This window comes from Pagrus major, chromosome 11 (genome assembly GCF_040436345.1).
Source record: "Pagrus major chromosome 11, Pma_NU_1.0".
NCBI classification, from domain to species: domain Eukaryota; kingdom Metazoa; phylum Chordata; class Actinopteri; order Spariformes; family Sparidae; genus Pagrus; species Pagrus major.
In genome coordinates, this window is record NC_133225.1 from 25,251,342 (window position 1) to 25,271,187 (window position 19,846).

Below are 19,846 nucleotides of genomic sequence, written 5' to 3' on the forward strand. Positions count from 1 at the left end.
ATCATTGATTTGAGTCATCCAGTGGTGCTGAGTGGGGAAGTTGAGGGAGGTTTCACTTTATGCAAATATCCTCTGACATGCAGAGTTGCAACCAAGCGTTTTGATTGCCTTGGCAAGAAGAAACACACTTATTATCTACTCTGACTCATGACAACATAAAAGTAATCAAAACTAAACAGAGGAAAAAATGATTGTCACAGTTAAAACTTAAACAAGCTACAAACAGTGCCAGTATAGTGAAAACAAGACAAAATAGCTGTCCAACGGGGCACCCCTGTAGCTCAGTTTGTAGCGTGTGCCCCATCTGCAGAGGCTGTGTCCTTACGAGGGTTCAAATCTGGCCTGTGGCCTTTTCCTGCATGTCTTCCCCCACTCTTCAGCTGTCCTGTCTAAAGGTCTAAAGCCATGAAAATGCCTTGTTGTTCAATCAGACCAGAGTAGGTCAATCACCAGCTCAATGCTAAACACATCTGGAAACCTCACTTTTGCCGCTTTTCACTCTGGACTTAAAAAACCTGCTGACACCCACTAACATCTGGCTTTTATCTTCAGTGGTCAAATGACTCTGCTTCACAGGTATTTATCGGCTCCAGCTCTGATCGGCAGTGATGGGAACCTGATACCTGATGCCACCTTTTCCAACGTCATGATGATCGTTGAATGTTGGCGAATCGAAGGCCTGATTCCGGTGCTTTCAGCGACACAAGTGCGACACACCAGAGAACAAGAATTATCAAAAATCTAATCAGTTCTTCCTTGCGTCCAAGTGGACATTTATGCCAAATCTGAAGAAATTCTCTCAAGCCATTCTTGAGATATTGCATTCACAAGAATGGGACGGACAAACGTATGGATATATGTACATAATGCCTCTGGCCACGGCTATTCCGAACTCATCCACTGGCATTGGGAAGGGAGTCAATTGCCTATTTTAGCAGGTTTATCCATGTTTAACACGCATACTAATTTTGGTTTAAAATGGGATTTGTGTCTGTATATGTGAACAAACTCTTCAAACATTAACAGCAGACACACTGCTTTCACACAGACCTCTAACAAAGTCAAATAACAAGGTAAAGACATGCACGGTTGCTTGCTGCTTAAATTATATTAATCATTATATAAACAACCACAATGTTGGAGCCATTTTCCTACATATGCAAGACTGCATACAGACACAAACACACATCAGGCTTTCAGAGTTTTCCATCTTAAATACAAAACAACAGCGGTGATAGAATTGTGTCTGTGCTAGTGTAGATCAAAGGTTTGAATGTATAACAGGCAGCCTATCAGCGGGCCATGTGGACCTAATGCTGCGTTATTACCAGCTGACGACAGAGCAGCCCTCTGTTTTTCATTTCAGGAGAGACGAGACAGAAAATGGGCTTCAGTGTGCCCTGCCACAGGTCAGGAGGTGATTCCTGACAAGTGAAAGAGCCTGTGCAGGACTTAAACATGCAGGACTGACAAGGATGGAACCTGACACAGTTTTATCTTTGGTTATTCTTTGGACACCAGACGACTGACGAACACTCAGCGCATTTACATTATCCCACAATTACAACGAGTTCTGCTTTTCAGGCTGAACCCAGTGTGTGCAGGCTGGGATAGTTTAACATGATGAATGAGCAAATGGCTGCCAGCCAACTGAGGTCATAAGTCTCACATTCACAAACTACCCAACCCAAACTTATCTGCAGACCTAACCTTCCCTGAGCACACTGGACGTGCACATGTTCTAGCAACGAATTTAAATAGAACTTCAAAAAATAATAGTTTAATGATGATTTTACGAATTAAAGCATTACTGTTGCGTGTGTGGTGTGCAGGGTGACAGTCGGGGTGTGTGAGGAGGGAAAGTCTGCAGTCAAACAGGCGCCTGACATGGGGTCATGCTAATTGGGTGATAATGTGTTGTTTCACGCGTGCTGTGTCAGGATGGTAACGACTTTGTGGTGGTGCTTGTGAAATGAGCTGTGTTAATGAGCATGAGCTTTGGGCCTCTGCACCTGTTAGTGAGGGAGTCTGGAGGCTCTGCAACAGGATGAAAACAACCCGGCTAGCAGCTTTATGAGTTATGCTTCAGGTGGTTACAGAAATGTAGTAACACAGGAGGGTTGACGTGTTGTATAGATAGCAGTGTTTTCAGTGCTCAAAGGTTTTTCAGCACCATCCCAGAGCGGTCCCTAAGGAACAGTTTCGACCGTCCTCAAATCAACATGTCGTTCCTTTACTTTGTTATTATTATCACCTGTATTTGTTATTTAAAAGTATTAGCATTCAAGTTAATTGTACCTCTGAACTGTTCTCAAGTACTTCAGTACATTTATTTACTGTAACTGTTACTTGTCACATTAAACTCAAGGTAACAGTTCCATGTTCCCTTTGAACAGAAACTCTCGGTCCTGCTGTGGGTTTAGCTCGATCAGCTCAGCTAGCTGTAAGCTATTAGCTCCATAGTTGTTGGCTTGTTTAGAAAAACACACCGCAGGGACTCTTCTGCTCTCTGGCAGCTGACAGCTCACTTGCTCTCCTAATGCCAATTTCAACACAGAAAACAAAACTCTGTTTGCCCCAAATACATTTTGTATCGTCTCCGGGATAACAAGATTCCATTAGTCAAAGCTCTGGTGTCCATTTAAGTTCCTGTGAGCAAGATGTTCATTTTTGAGTCTCATTCCCAACTTCCCACTACCTTTGGATGGCAGCCTAACCTACATTCCCAAAGCGTCAGTATTACTATCTTACTGACAGGAGCTTTATGTTTTCTCTTTATTAAACTGATGTCTGTTTTTTGACTATGAGAAAACCTTTATCCTGTGCTTTCATACGCTTTCGAGTTGTGTCGTGGGACCCAAAATGACTTGCTGGTCCGTTGGTGGAGGCTCCTAACATGACAGTGTATTATAGCGAGTCTTTGCCCCCAAGGTGGGTCTGAATTCTCTCCGTGTTCTGGACGGATAGGCTCAAAGAAACACAGAGCTCTGTGCTTTACAAAGGACAGAGGAGAGGGGACGTTGCAGCTCAGTAGCTTCACTAACACAAAGCTAGCCAAGTGCAGCCAGGTGAGAGTTCAATAGAGGGGCTGGACATGGGACTATAAAGGGAGGGGAAGGAGGGAAGAGGGAAGGATGTAGCATGAGGAAGTTTAAAAAAAATGATAAGGAGAAGGCACAGCTGCATAATTTTGAGAGGAAATTTTGGTATTTTCAGGAAGTTATATTTCTTTTGTGATCTTGGTCAGTCAACTCTTTGTCTTACTCCTTTTTCCAAGGAAAAAATCAGCACATGGAATTTTATTGGCATTACTTTTGCAGATAAGACAGCTGTCCATTTTGACGGGAGGCTCAATCCTTTTTCCTCCATTTCTCTCTCTCCACTTTATATCGCTTCTATTTAGGTCACATCTGTTAGTTCTTTCATTGAGACAATCATCTGGAATATCTGGGATGATTTGCAGAGTAATTTTGAGATTAGCTTTCTAATGTTTCTCAGTAATAGAGGGAAGCAATTCTATTACGCCCATTTGTTGAAGAGGGCCTAAAAATAGGTACCTTCACAGCGCCCGTGTCAGCTCAGATCAATGGTTCTTGCAGTTGTGGTTCTGGTCCCTGATTTGATCATGATCCAGACTCTGACGGCCTCCCATATGTTAACTGGAATGTGTGTTGTAAAGAGTCTGGTCTGCCAGTATGAACCACTATGTAGTAGTGTATGTAGCAGTGAATCGGGCTGGGTTTGAGCTAAAATGTTCACTCATACTAGTACAAAGTGTCTGACAAAGGGTCTGACTTTGTCCTGAGACCACTGTTTGCATCTACTTTCCAGTCAACAGTCAACATTGGTCTATTTAACCATGACCACAACCTTACCCAAGCAATTTTAGTTGCCTGCACATTACCAAAATTTAACTATTGAGGTCGCAGATCAGAAAGTGAATAGGTTTGTTTCACTGTAATATGGGCCATTTTGAAAGGGAACAGACAACCATCCATTTTGTTGTTAGGTATGAGCACTTCTTGTGAATGTCATCCTGCTGTTAGGGTTGGAAAATGCTCATATGAGTCCATTTCGAAGGCAATGACACAACTTCCTTGTCATTTAGGTACGATGACTGTCGATGTGCAAACACATTTGCAAATCGACTCAAATTCAGTTGCCTTTAGACTTTGCATAAATCATAGAGCAATACATTCATATTAAAGTGGAAACAGACAACTTCCAACCCCCTGGAGTTTCCAAGCAGCTGGTAACCAACTTTTTGGGTTCAGAACCATTTTATTTTTAATCAAAATGTTCTGAACAGTTCTAAATTTGGTGGGCGAACTAGAATGGAACTGGTTCCATTTTTAAGCTGATAACAGTACTACCGTCACTTCATATGTATGTGGTTCACACCTACAGCGTCTCCAGAAATCCCTTTTTCATGCCCTTTCTCAGAGAATTTATCAGCATCGGCCAAAGTCAGCTTCCTGCTCTCTCTACAGCCGAGAGCCAAGCTATATTTTCACTGCTTGTCTACCATAACAGCCACAAGTTAGCTTCCCAGAGTTATTTATGCAGTGATACCATCTCTTCCCATTGGATTTTCATTAAAAGTGACGATTATCTGAACTGTTAAAAACTCTAATTTAACATTAATTTCCTTTAAAGTTCCTTCAAAGACGAGCAATATAACCTGGGTCACAGAGCTGTGCACATATTTCCATAGCATGTCAGTAGTGATATGTTCAAACTTCAGAGGCCACTTTGGTATGGCTGTGAACACGCATCAAAAATCTGGATGCCTGACAACCTTTATTATAGTATCACTTTCCCTTCTTGGCTGGTATTGCACATTTCATACAACTGAAAGCTTTGGAAGCTCTTCTTTCATTTGCAACTGAGTGCCACTTCAATTGCCATCCTAGTGGCAAAATATACAGTTTATGGTTAACATGAAGGTGCCTTTGAGAAGTCCAGACATCAAATCTCCACACAGAAAGTTCCATTAGAGCGGCCTGTGATCCTCGTCCAGCTGTATTTGGCTTGTGTTGATAAAAATCACGCAGGGACATGAGCTTAACCCCTATAAAGCTCGGTGTGACTTTACTGTGACAGCCGCATATATGGGAATTAGTGCAGAACTTCAAACTTCGAGGCATGGGAATGAGGGAGAGGCCTCAGGGAGAAAGTGAGAAAGAGGGAGCCTCCGGGTAAAGCTGAACCGAAAATCAGAAATGTTCAATTTGAGCGGTTATGCATTGCAACTAATATGCTGTTATATGGTCTGGGGGACTGTGTTTGGAGCCAGGCTGGTTGGTGTGGTGAGTGAGTCTGATGTATGAGCTCTCCGCTCTGTTATTAGGGCCTCTCCCAAGGTCCACTTCCTTCCCTATTAGCTGGAAAACTGACCTAGCTCTAGGGTTATCTGGAAGAGTAGCAAACCCACCATTTTCACAATATAGTTATGTCATATTTCTGTCTTAAAGAGGTGAAAGGGAGATGTGTGGAGATGAGGGAAATTTAGGAATGATAAACACTTCCCTCTCCAATTTGTCTTCATCAGATCTCTCTTTCCGTTTAGCAAATTTCTCTTTTTCTTCTTGTGTCCTTACTCTCTCTGTATTTTATTGTCTGGATTTACGTGCTTCTACTGAAAAAAAATCCTGTTTTGACTTTCCCTTCAAACCACTTTCTCATGTCACTTCCCTCCTGCATGCTTATCTCAAGGAAGTACTTAAAGCTTTTCTGTGAAGATCTATTTGTCTTATATACCCCACTGTACAGTTACAGACAATGAGAGGAGTGAACTAAGAAGCTTACGTCCAGCTATGGCCTGCATCCAGATCCAGACTAAGCACCATATAGGGCTCAAGCTGCCTTAATGAATTATTAGCACAATTAGGCTCAAGATTGGAAAACGAGCGGAAAGTTAAAGTCTTGGCGACAGGACGGGGATTTGAGAAAATAAAGATGTTTCATGCCAAGATGAAGAGAAAAAGGGAGGGTGGTGAGGAGCAGAAAAGGAGAGTAGAGGACTTGGAGATAAATGGAAGGAAGAAGACGACTTGGAAAATGTGAGAGCGCAGAAAAAAAGACAGCAAGAGAGAACATAAAAAATAGGGAAACTTCATAATAAAACCAGAGTGAAGGCGCTCGTAAAATCTGCTTTTTAAGAAGTGGGCTTCTGTCCCACCGGGCAGAGTGCAGGTTTGTGTTGGCTGGAGAGCTTGTTCACTGTCATTGTGTCAGACGTAAATAACTGTGACAGTAATCATACACGGGCATCACATCGTCCAGGGACTCATGGTGAGCCACAGGGAAGGAAATAAGTAGGTAGATGAAACTATCTGAAAGTTTATTACAACTTGGGTCCTTGTTTCGTAGTCTTGGACATTTCTATAAGATTTGATAACATTGCACTTGCCAAAGTAACTTCTGAGACCTGTAATTTCAGTAATGATTCTTCAGTGCATAAGTGAATTTTATGCGTACACATCTGTGGCAAGTAAAGAAGATAAAAACTACACCAGGTTGTTATCTGTAAACTGCCATGGATGTACAACATACTGCTGACAGGTTGGGTTTTAACATGACCCTTCTTAACTTATTCTGTCTTCTCTTCCTGCTAAATTTTAGGTTTTTGATTAAAATGTGTCTGATTGTCTGAACTGACCCTTCCTAAGTCCTGCCTATTTTGTTTGGACTGGACTTTCTCATTTCCTGTTAAACTTATATGTGCTATGTGCTAGGTTCATCTATGCTGAATAGAGGAAAATGTTAAGAAGAAAACGATGTTGCTGAGTGACCTGTGAAAGCAACACTCACAACCCTGACCGTATGGAAGGTGTTGTGTTTATTCTGTTCCCAAAACGGAAGACAAATTTTGTCCAACGGAAAGGTTTGTTGCTGAGGTATTTTTAGGATGACATGAAGTATCGTTAGCCAGGAAAGATCAAGGCTTCTCTCATTTTCATTCAGACTGGACACCGGAATGACTTGGCCTCAATTTTGCCCTGTTCATAAAACATAACATTGTGAATGTATCGCTCCATGGCATACTGTAGTCCTTGCTACCGTCTTCTTAAAGCAATAATAGAACTGCAGCACCTGGCCAAACAGGGGCTTGCTGGGTCAAGCTTGTCTGACCTACAACATCCTAAAACAGTAACTAAGGCGGGACTTTGGGTCGGTCAATGCTTATGTTTCTTGCTTGTTTTTAGCTATGGGGATGTGTGGCCACCCTGGTAGGTACAACATTTTGTTATTACAAATAAAAATACAGCTAAAACTACCACCAAAACTTTGATAAGCCCAAACTGAAATACCCTGAAATCACAGACAGTAGAGCAAAAAACCCAGACAAAGATGGCTGTGTCCCGCAATGATGAACTATAAAATAAATATAATACACTATCGAATTAATAGGCAGTGATCTCTGGCACCACTCATGTGTACCCGTGCGTGTGTTTGTGCGTGCTTGTACAGCTGCACCTGTCTGTGTGTGTGTTTGTTCCCAGGCTCAATTGGAGCATAAAGAGGAATAAAAGAAAGGCCCAGTTCAGGTACTTCAGGGAGTGTTCACCTGAGGACATCATGGACCAAAGAACACAGGATTCACACACACACAGAGAGAGAGAGAGAGAGAGAGAGAGAGAGAGAGAGGAGAGAGAGAGAGAGAGAGAGAGAGAGAGAGAGAGAGAGAGAGAGAGAGAGAGAGAGTCCTCCATCCCCTCAGAAAGTTCTGCTCTGAAACCTTATAAGACCACAGAAGGGGGTGAGAGAGGGAGAGGGAGGGAGGGCTGAGCGGGGGAGAGAGATGTGAGTAGGGTAGATGACAGGGGGGCTGCGTGATGAGGCCCTTTTGGATTCGAACAATAGACAACGAGAGAAAGAAAAAGCTCAAGTTGCAACAGACATTTGCTCTGACATTAAAAAAGCACAGTTAAAAAAAAAATGTAGAAACTATTGCCTCCCGTCCAAAAATCACAGAGGGCTGACATGGAGGGTATTTTATGCAACTTATACGACATGTTTTGGAATTTGGCTTGACCACAAATAAATGTTGGAGGAAACATTTGGCTGTTTGGGTAAAAAATACAAAGTGCCAGTTTTATGGAGCTTCATCGAGGCGACGTACATACTTTCTGCAGACACTCTTCACGGACACTGGCATCTTGAACAAACCTTTACTTCCTATTAAACAGAATTTCGCAGAAGACTGATTTCAATATATATCTGTATTCCCAACTAAAGCTCGACGACCAACAACTTCCGAGAGTTTTTAAACTGCTGTGGAGCTACTTCAGAGGAAACCTGAGTACACCAAGAATAAGCTAAAAGCTGACACAGACCAACAAGTGCTTTAAACAGCAGCTCGTCACTTCAGTGAACATTACCTCACAGTGTCAGGCTCACACTGACATCTGTCACTACCCAGCATTCCTCAGTCCATGGTGGGAGCATGGCTGAGTGGACAGCGAGGTGACATCCTTGAGACAGACTCTGAATCCTTACGACCTCCTGGGAACTTACCACTAAATGTTTTGTGAAAGTACAAATTGTCATCCCAACAGTATTGCCATATTACTGACACTGAAGTATTTGGACAAAGATATTGTGATATTTTATTTTGTTTCCCAGTCCTAGTATTCATGAAGTACTTTAAATATCAAGATATATATTGTGTTTATATAATACTGTAAAAAAAACTTGACTTTGAGCAGGCCCATATCATGATAAAGTGACTGTAGTGTTTTTTGTTTTCATAGAAAAGTTTGTTTAAAGTAATGGTTCCAAGTAAAATGTACTTAAAAAATAATCATTTAAAGGTAGATTTGTCTAACAGAAAAAATAACAGTGGGGAAAACGTCTGTGAACTTAACATCAGTTTGCTTAGTGTATGTGGCGAATGTGCATTTATTTGCTATCTAGATACACAGAGGAACTGGAAAAATCAGGAAACTATTCCTGGTCTTTGTAATGGTAAAATCCACTCACACATTTGCACTGGGGGCCAAATCAAAGTTTCCACTCCACCAGACTACTTACATGTCTTTGAAGTATGGGAGGAAACCTGAGAGTGCCAAGGAAACCCACGCAAACACACAGCATGTAAACTTGGGAATGAACGCAAGTCTATTTGGTCTGTTTGGATTTATTCACAGTGAAGGCACTTTCACACTTCGCCATTACAGGAAAAGGCTGTAATGTAATGTAATGTAATGTTTTATGAATCCTATATTAAGCTATTGTCTACTTCCACATTTGTCTGTATCGTCATGACAGAAACCTTCGGAGTGACTTCATGCTGTGCTGACGGCCCTACAGAAGCCCTCCTCACACAGTTTGGCCCTATAGAGCTATGAATGGCCTCATAGGTTAAAGAGGCTGATGCACAAGCCCCTGCTGTTCCCGTGAGGCTCTGCAATGGAAACCACGCTGATGTATAAGGCCTGGTTGGCCCATTTTGGGTGAGGCTCCCCTCGGCTCCGGTTACCAGCGGTGTAAGCAGACTAGTGAGGAATGCGCACAAGCATGTTACCACCTACTGTGCTGCTCATCTGTTTTCACCTGACAGGTCCGTTGCAAGTGTGTGAGTGTGTGTGTGTGCGTGTGTAAGTGCTCAGCTTTCTGGAAAACCTGATCGCTTCCAAGCAGATCCACTGAGCCCTGAGACCTTGACGTAATCTGCAGAGGTCTGTCTGTTCATCTGTCTGTGGAATGTGAATACAGTCATCACACCTGCATGTTAGTGTGTCACTCTTTTGCAGGGGATGTGTTACTCAGTGTACTGAGCAGTATGAGCCTTGCGTTTAATGATGTGGACACGGTGCACATTATGTCCGTGTTAAGGTCTGTGTGTGTCATGGGTCAGGTGTGGAATGTAAGATTTAAGACCTAAAGCCAAAGTCAGTCAGGCTGTCTGTGTGTGGGACATGAATATAGTCATCTCGCTTGGCTTTTTGTACGTGACTTTTCCATAAATAACGTCTCATGTGTGCCAACAGTGTGAATTGTGTGAATAAGAAGCATACCATGTTGCATGCCTGCCTGTGCTTGTGTGTTGGACAAAAACGTATATGTGCGTGCGCTCAGGTGCAGCCAGGGACACGCACACACTCCATAAGCTCACTGCCGACATTCCCAGATTCCTCCAGGATGACAAATTCAAAAGGAGAGGCCCCAGCAGAAGGAATCTGGGAACGCCAGTTTAATGTTGCTGGATTTCAAACGTGACTCGGATTTAGACATCATGTGACTACAGTTGAGCTGGGCGCCATTCCAAAACTGTTCTTTACATCTGCTGGTATTTCCTCACTCGCCAGGCTGCATCTTGTCTCGTCTGCACGACGTATGATGACTGACAAGTGTTGGCAGGCCATCTTAAATCAATGAAAGTATTTAGGCCAGATACTATTAATGAAACACAGAGCGTGACCATCTCAAGCTGAAGATGTTTGATTTAAACGACACATCACGCACAGTGATGCTGTCATTTGGAACAACATTAGCATTATTGGCAGGAATGCTGCTGTGTCATCCATCAGGCCAACGTCATGATGGCTTTGACTCTAAAGCATGAATCAATTAAATCACACGTGCAAAAATGCAAAAACACACACGTCATACATACATATCAAGTTATGCACATCTGCATATTTCTCTGCATTTCCAAGCACTATTCTATAAGGCCACAAGACACCTCAAGCAAAAACATTCATACATTTCATGCACTGGTGATTTTTGAGCTATTTTGCCTCTGTAACATGTGGTCTATCAGACTAGTAGAAGGAAACAAACATCTAAAATACACATTTAGGTGTTTATTTTCGTTGAGACTCATATATACATAATTGTATATACATAATTAATGGCATATCATGTCAATTCTAAAACATGGCGAAAATGTATTTTCTGATTTATAGTTATAAAAAGTGATATCCAAAATATCCCCTCCATCCTGGAAATTCATGCAAATTATTGCAAAATGTAATTGGATAATGCTTTGACTGCATATTTAAACAATTTAAAAAAGCTTCTAAGTGTAATATAAGAAATCAAATGTTTTGTGGTCTATTAGATAAAATCTTTACCTTATTTTGTTGTAGTGTTGTCAAAAATGTCCAAATACTGATACACATTAATTCCAAATATTTAAAACAGTTTTATTGCTAATCTTTTACAGTATCGGTACACCAATGCTAGTAAGTTTAGTAAATGAACTGAGATTACTTAGCTAACTTAGAACTTCATCTAAATTGTATTCCCTTAATGTTGTTTCATTTTTTCCTGTGGTATTAAAAACAGTATTGAATGTTGATATTTTCCAAGGTATGGTAACAAAGTTAGAAATTCCAAGTTTCAAAACACATTGACCTGTAGTATTTTGCCTTAAGATATGTGTATAATCACTCATATAAATTAAACAGACTATGAAAATCTTTTATAACTCTATTGACGTTTTCCACCAAGGGCTCCATTCACGGAATCACTGTGGTTCGCACATTTACTCTTTATTTAACTGTTTGACCTGATGTGTAACACGGGCCACTGATTTCTGGCTTCTAACTGCAGAGACAAACCATGCTGAATAATTTTGGGATGCTTCTCGGAAACTGGGTGTGAGACATCGTGTCTCCATCAACTCAAGGCTCTTAGTCAGCTCTTCATGACTGACGCTGTAGGATAGACTAAAACCACAGGAAATCTGACTCCAGGCCAGAGAGACAGTTAGATCGGGACAGAGGGAGAAACTGAAACAGGGAGATATACTGTAGAGACAAAGACCGAGAAAGAGATGAAAGTGAGAAAGAAAAGAAATCTCATTCCAGAAAATACTTCCAGTGTTATTCTTATTCTTTGGTTTTCCAGCTCTATATTGGAGACCGAGTCTGGGCTGCCAACAGCGAGACTCTGAGGCCAACAGAGAGCCACTGAGCCATTCCAGCACGCTTCCTTGTCAATCACACTGATGCTCTCCAGGAACCTCTCCTCGTCCCAGGTTAAGAAAATAAGCACCAGCATTCCTCCACTTGTTTAGAGGAAAAGGTAGCCGGCTAATGAGGAAGACAGAGGGATGGAAGAGAGAAAAGGGAATGATGGGAGAGATGAGTGGTGGGAAAGAAGAAGTGAGAGCTTTGTGTCCCCAAAGACAGAGCTGAAAACAGGCCAGAGACAAACCCACACTGTCGGCGTCCAGAACACTTTCCGCTACTGCAGAGAAAATGATTTAAAAGCCAAGGAATCGGACTGGAGCATTTCCACACACTGAACCACAAAAAACAGATTTCACATACATTTCAGAATGTGCTGAGGGATACAGAATGATTCAAACTATATAAACACTGGTGGATAAATTGATTTAAAAGGTATATACCATGCAGGATTTGTTGGTTGCTGTTTGTAAACACACCATTCAAGGATGCAGTCAGTGATTCTGGAGAAAGACAGTTGATTGTTGAGTCTCACGTTCATGTCGTCAAACACGGGTGCCTTGGGTTGGTGAGCCACTAAACCCAAGCAGTGGCATTTGAAGACGTGGACATGAGACAAAAAAAATCAGCTATCTTTCTCCAGAATCACTGATGTCAAGAAATGTCCCAAACACAGAAAATGAATCAGAAAATATGTAAATGCAGGCAGAGTCTCTGCAGATAGAGACACCGCCACACACTGCTGGTGGATCATAGGTAATGACTGAGGGAGATTAGTTTATACATGTTTTTTCGGGAAAACCCTGCACTGTATACCTTTCAACAAATTGATGGTATTCATGCCAGATATGACATGCAGCCATTCAAGACCACATTTAATGTGTATGATAGGAACTATAAGGAGAGCTATCATGCTTTTTCCTTCAGTGTGTTATAAAAGGTTCTTGTGCATGGAAAAGATCTTGACAGTTAAAAAGGCCAAAGTCTACACTATCAGAAGCTCCTCTCTCCCACAGAAAACACTGCTCATGAAACGCCTCGTCAGTAGTCTCGCCTTTAATTCCGTGACTTTGTGACAACACACTCCATCACAGAGTTACACATTTGCATAATTTATGAGGCTAGTTTGGTACGTAAGAATTAATTTAGCTAAGCTGTTCTGTTGCTGTTAGTGGTGCTGGCTCAGGTCTGTGTGTGACTTAATGTAGATCTTCACCCTCTACAATAAAGGCTACAGTGTTGGCAAAACACTAAAACTGAGCTCATAATATATATTTTGAGAAAACTACAAGATTATTATTGCCACCATAAACAAAAACCTTCAACAGTATGTTTCCAGTATGTTAAAATTTGCTTAGTGGAAGTGGAAACATAATGTAATTTTGACTGTCAAGAGTTCAGCTCTGTCAGTCAGTCCTTTATTCAATCAAATCCGCATTTATATTCGCTACAAAGCAAACTATAATCTGGTTTCAGCTTGCAGAAAAATATGACTATTCCACAGAATAGTTCTCAAAAGTGCACACAGTATGTCATTTCCTGAAGGGACTAAATAGTAAATTAAACACAATTAAGTAGCAAAAGTGGAAAAAGGATATTGCTTTTTACAAGTGAGGGAGGACTGAGGTGATTCAGGGGCCCAGAAGGCTTCCTTAATGGGAAGGATTTGTCAAAATGGATTCTCTCATAATGAAATTTACCTTCTGCCCTTGTAAGTGAAGAACCAGATGGACCGAAAGTGTTTATTGTGGGTATACGCTGTGTGTGTGTGTGTGTGTGTGTGTGTGTGTGTGTTGTAGAGATGGACTCCCCGATTTCAAAATCCCCCTTTGACCCATCTCTAATGTCAGACAGAGGGAGGGAGGCTAAGGAGGATGGGGGACACCTGCTCTAGATCTGCCTCAAAAAAACAGACGGCCGCAATATATTTTAGAAGAACAAAAGACAAAAAGACATGTTGACACATAAGGTAATCGCGACTTTGTGGGAAAATCGCTGAAAGGAAACAGATTGGAATATTCTTATGTTGGCAATCATCAGTGTGCGAGGAGGAGAAAAATAATGTGTGAATCCTGAAAAGCAGTGAAGGGAGAAGAGGGCAGACAGGATCAAAAGACGGAGGGATGAATGGTAAAGACCGCAGCTGAAGAAAAAATAATCGCAGGACAAAAAGAGAACTGGTTTAAATGTATTGTATGTGAATCTGGTTACATGTTCCAAGGATGTTGGAAGCTCTTGTTTTAAAAGTTAAACAATGAGATTTTGAACATTAATAAAACTGCAAACAACTAAGACTGAATGGACTAATGGCGACCTGAACAGAGAATGACGTCACACCTTCCTCATATTGCACAAAAATATGATTCTATGTTCTGATCATGAGTACACTTCCACCCAGACTCATCTTTCTGGACCGAACATGGAGAACTTTAAAAAAGCAGAGAGGGTGGGGGTGACAGAGGGATTTAGACAGCCTGGATTTTATTAAAGCGAGCGAAATACAGAAAAGAGCAGGAATAAGAGCGCCTGAGAGACACACAAAATCTGCCACAGGAGACAACGACGATCACAGTTCGTCTCGCGTATCCAAAGCTTGTTGTAATTTCCATCTCATTTCACCAGATGACTGGTGCGGGGGCTGACTGAGCACACCTTGTAAAGCATCCCAGCCTGCTTCTCCAAACACAGTCTCACCTCACTTCCCATAAACCCTCCTCTCTCAAACACACACTTCATGGCTGATCCACCTCCACCCCAGACGATGGAAAGGAGGATAGGCAGATGGCGACGTGGAGAAGAGAGAGGTGTTAAAGGAGGACTACAGGCACAAAGATCTCTATTGTATTACCTCATTTCCTGTTCAGAATCTCCCAGGTTGCAGAGATGAAATCTGTTAGATCCCTCTGAGTGCAGGTCCCACAGCCTGCTGTGCACCTTCATATCTTATTTCTGCTCCTTACTTCTCATCAGCGTGCCTGACCAGAGCATGCTTTTGCTTGGTTCTTCACTCCTTTTCTACCGATTTAAGGCAAAGTCCTTGTCATGCATTGTTACTTTTCCAGGTTCCTCAGGCTTTCAAGATATGGCATTATGAGTAGAACTTTACATGTTCTGGGGCAGTTTTTAATGACAAATCTTTGCTTTTTGAATTGTTTGCTTACATACTTTCGTTTAAGGAATATTTTATGTCTTTGTGCTAAAACATATATATGAAAGGCGCAAAACAAAAGAGCTTATTCAGTGGATTCGTGTTTATCTCTTTCTTATTTCCATTTGGGATGAATACATCTGGAGCACGAAAGAACAAATGCCATCATGCTGGCATGTGAAGAAACAGGATGTGCAATGTTGCCATGGAGTCAGTGAGTAAGCTGTGGGTTACACCTGCGCCCAGTCTCCTTCAGCGTGAAGTTGTTTTCACTTGCACCAGTGTAGGTTACGCTACATTAGGTGCTATCCTTTCCTGTTTGTACTGTAACCATGGATGCACAGACGACAAACAAGTGAATCTGAGTCTGTGGAGAGGACTTAATTTAAGTTTTAACGGCAGCCTTTTTAGTTGCATCACTTTAAACACGTTCACTGATTATTTATCTTTAACAGAGAAAGGAGAGACTCTATGGACAAACACTCACTAACTCTTCTGGCACAATACAAGCGTTTAAGTGAAGCTTCTGAGTTCGTCTCCTGAGAGAAAAAGTGATGAAAATGACTTCCTGCTGATAAAGCTGCATTAGCTAGTTTGCATAATTTCACCAGCGTCACTGGCATGTGGTGTCATGCCTTTTATTTATCATCAATTTTTACGAGACTGCTGTGGCGGGACAGTTGGGGGGGGGGGGGGGGGTGCGACAAAATTTGTGCAATATAAGCTTTCAAATGTGGTGAGCTGTGTGAAGGCTCTTGTCATGAGAAAGCTGGCTGTGTGTGTGTGTGTGTGTGTGTGTGTGTGTGTGTGTGTGTGTGTGTGTGTGTGTTTGTGTGTGTGTGTGTATTAGGCGTGTGTCAGTGTATGTGTTAGAATTGGCAGCAGGTTAGGGTACTCTGGCCTTGATTAGGCGTCTCTTTCCCGTCCACCAGTCACTGAGTGAAGCAGTGAATTACGCTGCCATCTCAGCGGTGTAATTGGGGACACATGCAGCCCTAAAACCCCTCCTCCCTCCCTCTCTCCCTGCCTCTTTCCCTCCCTCCATCTTTAGGTCAAAGCAGCACCGAGATCAAATGCTCTCCTCAGTGGAGCATTCCTCAATAAAACAACAAGCGGGGCAGGAGAGAAGGGGGAAGAGAGACAAGGAGTTAGAAAGAGGACACAGAAAGGAAATCGAAAGAGATGGGGTGAGACAGGCAGAGAGGAGGAAAAGGAGGAGATGGAGGTGGAGACAGTCGAGAGCATATGGAATATGTTACAGTAATATCACTGGGCCCTGATGTTATCCTGTATCCCTACGTCTCATCAAACTGCAGTATCATCTGTCCTTTCCTCCTCCCTGCCTTGTCACTTTGCCTCTCTTCCAGTGCAAGAGAAACCCGCCCGTGCACATAGTTTTACTGCACTACCTTTGCAGGAATCCCCTTTTTTCTCCAAGTCCGTCCAACCAGCATATACTGTAACAGCGTCTCTCTTCTGTACACATTACGCAGTGTCCTGGGTCCTTCTCAAAGCAATAAAGCCACGACGGGCTCAGGTCTGGTTCAAGCTAACATAAACAATCCTCCCCACTCCTCAAAAGGCAGAGTGAAACAGAGGTTGAGAAATGGGCTGCTAGGCTACTGAAAGTCCACTCATTCGAGATCCGCAGTGACAAATGCAGACACAGAAATAGTTGGGATCAAAGCGGACTGCATATTTTGCGAGAGAGAAAAACAATTTATCATGAGTTAAAGACAAAGATGAAGGAATTTTCCCAGCTCTGTCCAAGTCTTTGATGATACAGCCGGAGTCTAATGACGCACACAGCTCTGCAATGTCAGAATGATTTCACAGGTTTCTTAGCCGTTTTATGAACGGCGTAGAACTCATATCTAAGGTGGAGGAAACCATTTAGGGTATTAACTGAACCCAGGCTTTGGATGTTACATTGATAGATTGTGAGATGGTCAGAGAGAGCGAGAGAAAGACTCAGAAATAGAGACGGACAGATGAGAAACGAGGATCTAAGCTCTTTATGATGAAGTAGTGATTTCCTATTAATTCTACTGTTTCATGTCTGTGTGTATATGTATGTTGCCTGCTTGTCAGAGTGTGTATTGTATAGCTGCAGGCTGCAGACGGACAGCGCAGACACTGGAGTGTGTCAGACTCCACATCTGGTGGATGGGCTCTGTTAGCTCCGTCTGTCTGCCTGTTATTATATAGCATGAAGCCTTTGAACTGAGCAGCCACTGCTGACAATCACCAGACTCCGACACACCGGGTCATTCCCTGATTTTAAAAAAGGAGACGGGTGCAGTCCTTTCTCACTAAGTGTTTTCGTGCTGTAGGGAGACAGTATAGTTTGTTCATTTCACTGCAACGTCAGAAAATGTGACAGCCAGGTGGAGGGCGGGGGAAGAAGAGAAAAGCTGCAGGAAGAAGTCACTCAGTTTCATACTGTATTGTGGGGGACACTCAATAGTTTCCAGTTGTTACAAACGGAGGTGGTAGAGAGAAAAAAGCAGGAGTTAGTTATCATTCAACACTGCAATATTGGACTAAAGTTGTGACTAAAGAGGGAGGGGAAGTTTGAAGGCAAGGTCAAAGTGAACGTGTTGCTTCACAGAAACCTGCAGACCAGCTGTACCAAACAACCATTTCTTAATGTGCACATGTCATCACTTTGTATGGAACGGCCTTGATATATTGATGAAGTGCCTCAACACATTTTGATATACACAAGGCCTTCACATGTCTCTCACAATGGGAAACTAAGTGTGGTATTCCTGGGTGGTTCTCTGGCTGCCAACATGATGAAAAACACGGAGATCAGCTATTCCTGCTGTTTCTACCACCAGGCGGTTCAGCTTTTTCATCCGTCACACTTACAAAGAATTTAAGACCCACCAGTAACATTTCAAAGGCCTGTTTCTGGTACTGGAAAGGAATGCGGGAGGTTTAGTTTATGGTGTGTCGTTCCAAACCACAAGGGTTCAGATATTGATACCGGTATCAGAAATGCCTCAGATACAGCCTTAAATGTTGGATCAGGTATCAGCGAGTACACGAGCCCATGCACTGATCTAATACCGCGTGATTTATTTGTTAGAAATGTGAAACGCTACTTCCCAGCAGCATTTAATACTCCTGTATGCAACTTACAAGTAGCCAATATCTTTTAAATAACAAGAGACTCACGCACATAACAAGCTCCATAACATAACATCCATACAGTGTTAATATGATGCTGCTAAAAAATAATACAATTTCACAATCAGATCACAGCAGCCGTGACACCCGTCAACATGATCACGTTCCAAACCCTGAGTTCTCAGTAATCATTACATTATGACATCAGTACTCACTGGCTGGACCACACCCATCTGCGTACTTTGACTTTCATTTGGATCGCAACAGCACACCCGCAGTTGTTGCAGCAGTCAGGATTTTATACAGCATTTTTTTTTTTTTTTTTGGGGCACACCGGTATCGGACTGGTTCTTGGTTTTAGCCAGTATGTAGTTCAGGTACCAGAAACGGTATCAGGAAGTAAAAATTGGTATTGGAACATCTGTACAAACCACCCTGAGAGATTTACAAAAAACTCAAATTTAAGAGTGGCTCATTCTGAGTGTTCCTAAAATAAGTTTTGGACTAAATAGTCTGGATCAGTCTGCAGTTAGAAAGCTTGCACTAGTAAGAACAATGACTTCATCATAGTATTTGGGATGAGATTATTTAAAAAAAAAAAAGAAACAGATCAGAATATCACCAGATGCATCCTTAAAGAATGTAAATCCCTCCTTCTTGGAGCAATATCAAATAAAACAAAATATGTTTGGGCGTCTTTCACTTTTACGTCAAAGTAATTATTTAACATGATGTCTTTACTTTTACTCAAGTATGCTCTTGGGTACTTTCTTACAATACTGCATAGGAAAAACACGACACATTGAACACACCTATATTCATCCTAACTGACTATTTTCACATTTGTTTCACATAACACAGTACAAGTCAGTCTGCAGGCTGACAATTCAAACCTCCAGACAAAGTCACACAACAATAAAACGCTTATATTTACATGTGATGGTGAAAGTGAAACCAAAAGGGGAAAAGAGTGAAGTCAGTCAACTGGCAGTTTGAGGAGATGAAGCTCAACAGAATTAAATTTAAAAGAAAGTCGATGGGTCAGATTTCACAACCCGACCGCTCAAGCTGCAATTACACACAAATAGTCAGAGGGCAGCATGTGTGTGAGTGTCTTTGTTTTTACACACACACACACACACACACACACACACACACAACCCCGACTCTCTAAGAAACCGTATAATGCAGTGAAATGACTGTGAAACGAGCACACGCAAAGATACACAAACACGAATTCTCTCACACGAATTTCTTCGGATTAAAGAGCCCTCTTTCCTCCACTTGCACCCTCACACCAACGATGAAAACAAACACATGCACACACACAGGCCCACAGAAACACACACATCATAATGTATGGTCAGCCCTCGGATTTTAAATCACTTGCAGGCTCTGAGTTTTCCTTCTCTCAAAATGCCTTATTACTCCTCCTTTGTTTGACTGGAGCGTGATTTGAGCTCGAACCCGTCTACCTTCTTTCATTACTCTCCAGTCAACACACAGGCGAGCCAGAACGACTCTATGATCCACACTTCACTTACTTTGATTGTTTTTGGGAGAAATCACTTCTCTGGCTGGCGCTCTCCTATTGGTGGAGCATGCCTGAGGTCTGTTAAGTGGGACTTTCTGTGCACGTGGT

General features: G+C 42.1%; 1 protein-coding gene across 2 annotated transcripts in view; it reads right to left on the reverse strand.

Annotated features, from left to right (window-relative positions):
• ror1 (receptor tyrosine kinase-like orphan receptor 1) overlaps positions 1-19,846 on the reverse strand; it is a 142,383-nt gene that overhangs the window by 48,103 nt on the left and 74,434 nt on the right. The window lies entirely within an intron of this gene.